This window comes from Protopterus annectens, chromosome 1.part2 (genome assembly GCF_019279795.1).
Source record: "Protopterus annectens isolate FY-2018-M chromosome 1.part2, PAN1.0, whole genome shotgun sequence".
In the NCBI taxonomy this organism is placed as follows: domain Eukaryota; kingdom Metazoa; phylum Chordata; order Ceratodontiformes; family Protopteridae; genus Protopterus; species Protopterus annectens.
The window spans coordinates 404,911,307-404,919,823 of record NC_056727.1 but is presented as its reverse complement, the minus strand read 5'-3'; positions in this window follow the sequence as shown (position 1 = coordinate 404,919,823).

Sequence of the window (8,517 nt, the reverse complement as noted above, 5' to 3'; positions counted from 1 at the left end):
AGGCATAGAGCAGGGTAGATATAAGATGGGCACATGCAATGGTGGACTTTGTGTATTTAGTAAGGAATTGTTTATTTCTGTAGAGAAGACCTATTTTTTATGGACTTTTCTTATGGTCTGGGAGATATGAATGCCAAATTTCATATTACAGTCAATCTCGACACCCAGGAGTTTGGTGTGAGATATGGGAGAAATTATGGTATTGCTTTTAGACATAATATTGAAAGGGGGGGCTAGCAGAGGTGAATTTTCTTGGGCTAAATAGAAGGAACTTGGTTTTGTTTGGGTTTCAAATTAGATTGGAGCTGGTAAGCCAAGCTTTGACTGAAAGAAATGATTCTTGTGTGATTGACTGAAGCTCATGAAGGGAGGAGGCAGAGCAGACTAAAGAAGAGTCATCCACATATTTGATAACTGAGGCATAAGGAGAGGAAGTATGTAATTTGTTGGTGAAAAGTGAGAAAAGTAGTGGACCTAGAATGGAGCCTTGTGGAACTCCTATTGTAACTGGAAGGAGAGAGGAGAGAGGGCTTTCTGCCATTGGACTGCCTGTTGTTGACCTGATAAGTAGCTTTGGAACCAAGAAATGGAGTGCTGCCTGATGCTAAAATCAGAGAGAAGTTGTACAAGTTTGCTAAGTGACACCATGTCAAAGGCCTTAGAAAGGTCAAGAAAGGTGGCAGATACAAATTTGCCATTATTCCTATGAAGGTTAGCAATAGCGTTGAATGCCATTAATGCAATGGTGGTGCTGTGGGAGGGCTGAAATCCATGTTGGGTGTTTGTTAAGAGTTTGTGTGTGTTTAGGTGATCCATAATTTGTTTATGTATGCATCTTTCAATGATTTTGTATAGGGGAGGTAGAATGGCTATTTGGTGATAATTGGTCAGTTCTGTTGAGCTGCCTCCTTTGTGTAGGGGAAAATTTCCAGATTTGTGGGACTTTCTGTTCAGACAAGGATCTATTGATAAGGATGGTCATGAAGAATGCTATTGCTTTGGCAGCAATTTTTAGAAATTCTGCTGGAAGATGGTCTGCAACTATGGCTGTGGGTTTTAGTTATTTTAGTAATCTTGTTATGTGGGCAGTGGGGACTAGCTTGAATATAAAGAGGGGAGTTGTTATTGAGTGTGATATGTGGTTCAGAGGGGGGTATTGTTAATTGTATTAGGTGGTTCAGTGGGGGAGTACTGAAGGTTGGACAAGGTAATTATAGTTTCTGTAAAAAACATGTTGAACTGGGTAGCTATGTTATTGGTGGTGTTGTGGGTTGATGGGGATGGTGTGCTGGATTTTCCTGGGTGGGAAATATTATTGATGGCTGTCCAAAATTTTTGTGGGTTGTTTTGGTGTAAGTTCAAAAAAATATTGGTATTATCATGCTTTGACTTTTCAAGTAATTGCTTTGCACTCTGTAATGCACATTCAGCAAGTCCATTCAATTGAGGATACTCTGGACTGCTTAGTAACAGGTACAAAGTCCCATTCTCTGTCAAATTTCTGAAACAATTGACTGGTGAATTGTGTACCATTGTCAGAGATTACTTTCTCTGGACTGCCATGGACAGAGAAATGGCATTTCAACTTAGTAATGACTGTAGTAGAAGTTAGATTAGGTAGTAAATCAATCTTGAACAAATTTGAATAACAGTCTACCAGTACTAAGTAATGTTGATTGTTCCATTCGAATATGTCAGTAGCTACAATTGACCAAGGTAGATCAGGAATTTGACTTAGCTGAAGTGGCTGTCTTTGTATATGCACTTTAGTACTATTACATACTGAACAGGAAGACTGTACTCTATCAATATCTTTTGCTAGAGAAGTCCAAAATACTAGTCATGTTGCTCTTCTCTTAGTAGATTCAGAACCCGGGTGACCACAATGCAAAATCTGGATATATTCTTGTTGTAAGGAAGCAGAAGCAACAATTTTAGGACCTATGAAAATAATGCCATCTTCCATTAACAATTCATCTCTGTAAGGAAAGTAAAATTGCACTTCTGGTGGTACACTTGATTGCTTTGATGGCCAGCCAACACTGATATAGTGACTGAGCTTCTGCAAAACTGGACCAGTCATTCTATGATCTCTTAGCTCATCAAGTCTTGTGGTTGAAAAATTACGCACTTCCATGACATCAAAGTCAAAAGTCTCTGCATGAAGCTGTTATGTTGTATTTCTAGGTGCTCTGGATAAGGTATCAGCCAGATAAAGAAGTTTGTCTTTCATATAAACCATTTTGAAGTTGTACTTTTGCAATTTGAGCATCATTCTTTGCAATCTTGCTGGAGCTGAATGCATAGACTTCTTTAAAATAGTAGCCAAAGGGTGATGATCAGTTTCAGTCTGGATTTCCTGACCATAGATATAATCATGAAACTTGGAACATGCAAACACTATTGCCAAAAGTTTTTTCTCAATTTGAGCATATTGCATCTCAGTCTGGGTAAGTATTCTAGATGTGTAGACTACTAGCTTACCTTCTTGGAGAATAACTGCACCTAAACCAAATTTTGAAACATCGCAAGAAAGAGTTACTAGTTTGTTGACATCATAGTAGCTTAATGTTGGGGCAGGTGGTAGCAATTTTCTGCTCAAAAACTTCAAATGCTGTCTGGTGCCGGTCTTGGCAGGACCAAGTAATATTTTTACATGTAAGCTCTCTCAAAGGCACTGTCAGCTCACTGAAATCTGGTATAAACTTGCCTAAGTAATTGACCATACCAAGAAAATGTTGTAGAGCTTGTACATTATCTGGTGCTGGCATCTCAAGAATGGCTACTTGCTTGGATGGGTCTGGTCTCAAGCCCATACATGTAAACAAATGACCTATATATGTAACTTCTGGTAGTCTGAATTTGCACTTCAGAGGATTGAGCTTCATGTTCACTTCACGTGCTCTTTCTTGAACTCTCTTAAGATTTCTGTCATGCTCTACCTCACCATTGCCCCCAACCAATATATCATCTACTATTATGGCACATGGATAGCCCGAAAAAAATTGTTCCATTGCATGCTGGAAGACTTCACTTGCAGAATTTATTCCAAATGGCATTCTGATGAATCTATATCTTCCAAGCAGGGTATTGAATGTATTCAGTAATGAAGGTTTGCGATCAAGCATCACTTGCCAAAATGAACTGTTTGCATCTAAGACAGAAAAAACAGTGACATTCTGTTTCAGCGCTGCAACCTCTTTGACTGTATGCATGGGATGATGCAATCTCTTCAATGCTTTATTCAAATATCTTAGGTCAATACATAGTCTGATTTCATCTGAGACTTTTTTTATGAGCTGCTACCATGGCCGACACCCATTCGGTAGGTTCTGTAACTGGACAAATTACACCTTGTTGCACCACTTTTTCCAACTGAGGTTTGACCTCATGCCATATAGCTATTGGAACTCTTCTTGCTGGTCTGACCACTGAATTGATTTCTGGACTTCTGGGTCTAGTTTCATGGAATACACAACTAGAAGTTTGCCCAATCAGTCATCAAAAACATCAGTATACTCTGAAAAAATAGCATTAGTGAAGCTAGACCTAGGACATGTGCTTATCTGATGAACTTCTTTGGTAAAAAAAAGCAGATTCATTTTCAAACTGTCTCTGAGACCCAATAATGACTGCAGAGGTCTTCAAACCACATAGGAAAATAGGCTATAACAGTTCTTGGCCACATAACATGAAAGTACTACTGAGCCATCGGTTTGAATTTCTTCACCTCCATAAGCTACAAGTTTCGCACAACTAGTTACATTTACTTGTTCACTAGTTCTGACCCTTGCAAAAGTATCTGCAGACATGACATTACACTTTGAATCGGTGTCTACATTAAGCTCAGTGCATTTACCATTTATCCAGACAGTACAAACAATTTCATTTCTTGTTAATAAATCTACTGCATCAGTCTTTTCACCAATTACTAATACACCAGCTACATAGAAAACAGACTATTGCAGGTCTAGTTGATTAACTTGCTGTTTGGAGTGACGACTCTTTGCAACTGTGTGAGGCTTACTTGATTTACAAAATCTTTGAAAATGGTTCCATTTGTTACATCTATGACATTGCTGACCAAATGTCATGCACTTTTTACTTCTGGACTCACGGTTAGCACCACAATTCTTACAGTTAACAATAAAGCTTGATTTGGGTTTTGCTGATTCACTCTTATGGTGTCCTGCTCGATGTTTGTTTTGCACTAGGTACCCTTGGTTTTTCACTGAGCATGCTCCTTTAACTGAACTGTTCTTGGAATTTGCTAGAAGACTAAGGGTTTTACCTAGAAGTCCAACAGGGGCTGCTGCTGCCACATGCTGAGGTCTGCTTTTGCTTGTCAGATGTTGCATGCTATCTGCTTGAGCTCTGGGACCCACTAAAACCATGCTCTTATCAGTAACAGGCATATTTATGTGCCTTTCTGTAAATTCATGAATATGAAAAAACTCAGTGGCTTTACTCATCATTAAATCACTGTCATGAAGCAAAATCTTTCTCACAGCAGCACTATTAATACCACACACAAGTCTGTCCTTTGTTAAATCATCCTTTAAATCACCAAACCTACATGTTTTAGCTATGTTTCTCTGATCAGTAACAGAAGCTGTGAACATTTCCCCTTGCTTTTGATCACTTGTATAAAACAAATGCTTCTCTAGTGTAACATTAGTCTGAGGGTTACACATCTCTCTGAATTTGCACTTTAAACACTCAAGGTCTTCCCTTGAATCAGCCTGCACAACAACACAATGAGTTTCTCCTTCACCTTCATATACTGCTGGTTCATAGACAAATGAACGCTCCCTTTCAATGGCTTCTGAACCTGCTAGGTTCAGCAAAATGAATGCCCTGGTACATTCATCTTTATCAGAATAAGCTGCTTGTATAAATATATTGTATTCCTGCTCAAATATTTTCCAATTCTCTGCAATGTTCTGATCAAACACAAGTGGTTTTGGCCTGCGAAATCTGTCTGCCATATTAATATATCTCAGTGAAAACTCTTGTAAATATGTACAAACTCACACTTGTACATACACATATACATATGCTTGAAATTTATGCCAGTACTTGTAACAACACAAAGAGCCTTTGTGTAATTGAATTTCACAAAATAAGTTTCCTGGCCACTGCAACACTTTGAAATATCTTTACTGTCAAGCCACTTGCCTTGAAATTATTTTTACCATACGAGCCATTTATCTTGTAAAGGCAAAATGCTAAAGTCATTTGTCATCATTATTTTACTGTATGAGTCTTTATCTCTTAATTGCTTTAATGTCAAAGCCATTTATCAACATTTTACTGCAATTATTTTAAGAAACATTTCGAACAACTGCACAGTGTGAATAAACTGAGCAATAGAAGCTGAGGAAAATTTTCAAAGTAACTGTACTTTGCAAATACACTATCTTGAAGCAATGACACTTTACAAATGAACTATTTCAAAGTAACTGCAATTTCTGAATAAGCTATCTGAAAGTAATGGTGCTTTACAAATGAATTGTTTCAAAGCAATGGCACATTGTGGACAGGCTGTTTTGAAGCAATTGCAATTTGCGAATATACTTTTGAAGTAATGGCAATTTGCGAATGTATTAGGCAGAAAAAGCTCAGAGGGAGAAACACCTCAGAATAACTGTACTTTGTGAATAAACAGTATACAGCACACTGAAATCTCCCCACAGTGGCTGGACTTTGCAAACAACTCTGTATAGTGCGCGCAACACTCTGTAATGGCTGCACTCTGTGAAGAGACACACCCAGGCACAAGAAACTTTTCGAAATGGCTTCAATTGACTGCACTTCACAAAATAGTTGCACTTTGCACACAACAAACTCTACAGAATTAATGCACAGCAATAAGCACACACTGTTACATACTTTGAGATACTTCAAACAACTTTAGTTATGCTATTCACAGCTTCAATCAATGTAAAGTAGCAATTTGTAGCAAACACAGTAATTCGCCCAAAACACATGCCATCCCCCTTGCTTTATTTGTACTCAATGTGCCCTTTTCTGCCCTGCCTATTATAGTTGTTTCACTCATTGAATTTCTTATTGTGCCTTTTATGCCCTTTATGCCCTTGTGTTATATTTGTTTGGCTCATTTAATCTCTTTTCATACCTATTATACTTCCTTGTACTTGTTTTAACTCTAAACATGCTTGTTTTACTTTAAACATGCTCATTTTACAACTGTGAGGCAATTCTGAACACTTTATGTACTTTTTTAATGCTTGTTTTATCAAACAACTCAGTTTCAAACATTCCATCTGATTAATGAGCTCTTTTATATTTCTCATTTGCTTAATAAACTTTTCTGTACTATTCATTTGATTAACAATAAGTTTTGTACCCTTGCAATGCTTCGTTTAACCTCTTTCAATAAATAAATCATCTGTGTGTATTATCTTTACCTTGGATTTGTCTCTGGCTCTTTTTTGCTCTCAGTCCTTTTAGTTTGCCTTCACCATTACCTCTGCACCTAGTGGCTCTGAAGAATAGTCATTCCCGATTCTGACACCATGTCGCTGCTAGGTCAGGATAAAACAAGTGAGCATTGTGAGTTCTTGTTTAAGAAACTTTATTATACGCAAACACATCATACATGAGGTTAAGCAACTTTAACTTATGAATATATTAGCTAGTATACACATAGATGTTAACATTCTGGCTGCACCTTCAAAATGGCACTGAAGCTAACACATGCTTGTATTTATATGCACACACAAATCTTGGAAATGCTTCTTAACGATAAAATACACCTGTTATTCTACAGAACCATTTTCAAAAGTTTTGTAAATCAAGCAAGCCTCCTTCAGTTATTAAAAAAGGTCATTCAAAAAAGCAAGTTAATCATGTAGAAAGCTGCAACCCTACTTTCTATGTAGATGGTGTATCAGAGGGGGGTGAAAAAATTAATGCAGTAGATTTGTTGGCAAAGAATGAAGCATTTTGTACTGTCCTGATTAATGGCAAACCCACAGTGCTTTACGTAGACACTGGTTCAAAGTTTAATGTAATGTCAGCAGAAACATTTGCTAAAGTAAGGGTTGGTGAACAACATAATTTGGCCAATTGTGCAAAGCTTGTTGCTTATGGAGGTGAAGAGATTCAAACTGAAGGCTTAGTGCTGTTTTCATGCTGTTCAGCTGGGAACAGTTACAGCTTGCAATTATATGTAGTCCGAAGACTTGTGCAGTCATTATTAGGTCTCAGAAACAGTTTGAGAATTAAACTGCTTTCTTTTACCAAAGAAGTCCATCATGTAAGTACATGTTCCCATTCCAGTTTCACTGACACAATTTTGTCAGGGTATGCTGATGTGTTTGATGACAAGCTAGGCAAACTTCCAGTTGTGTACTCTACAAAGTAGACCCTGAGGTCACTCTAGAGGTTAGACCAGTAAGAAACGTTCCAATAGTTATGCAGGACAAAGTCAAGGTCCAGTTAGAGAAAATGGTGCAGCAATGTGTGATTTGTCCAGTCACAGAACCAACTGAGAGGGTGTCTTCCACAGTAGCTGCTCATAAGAAAAATTCAGTTGAAATCAGAATATGCATTGATCCAAAAGACTTGAACAAGGCACTAAAAAGACATCATCATCCTATGTGTACAGTCGAGGAGATTACAACCTTCATGCCGAATGCCACAGTTTTTTTCTGTCTTAGATGCAAAGAGTTCATTTTTGCAAGTGATGCTTGATTGCAAATCTTCACTATTTACTACATTCAGTATGCCATTTGGTAGATACAGATTCTCAGGAGGCCTTTTGGAAGAAATTCTGCGAGTGAAATCTTTCAAAGTGTAATGGAACAATTTTTTTCAGGCTACTGGTGTGCAATAATAGTTGATGGTTTACTGGTTGGATGCAATGGTGAAGCAGAGTGTGACAGAAACCTCAGGAAAGTTCTGGACAGAGGGCGTGAAGTGAATTTAAAACTCAGTCCTCTGAAGTGTAAATTTAGATTACTAGAAGTTACTTATGTAGGTCATTTATTTACCAGTACATGCTTACAACCAGATCCTTCTAAACAAGCAGCCATTCTTGAGATGCCAGCTCCAGACAATGTCCAAACCCTACAGCATTTTCTTGGTATGGTTAACCATTTGGGTAAATTTATCCCTGACTTTAGTGAGTTATCAGTACCTTTAAGAGAGCTGACATGAAAAGAATGTTGCCTGGTTATGGTTAGAACAGCACCAAAGAGCATTTGATAACCTCAAACAGCAAATTGCTAACCCTCCTACATTAAGATACTATGATATCCACAAACCAGTAGTTCTTCCCTGTGATGCTTCAAAGTTTGGTCTTGGTGCAGTTATTCTTCAGGAGGGCAGACCTGTTACCTGTGCATCTACAACTCTTACCCAAACTGAGATGCAGTATACTCAAATTGAGAAGGAACTTTTGGCAATTGTGAGTGCATGTTCGAAGTCCCATGACTATATTTATGACCGAGCTCTCTAGATAGAAACTGATTATCAACCTCTAGTCACTAT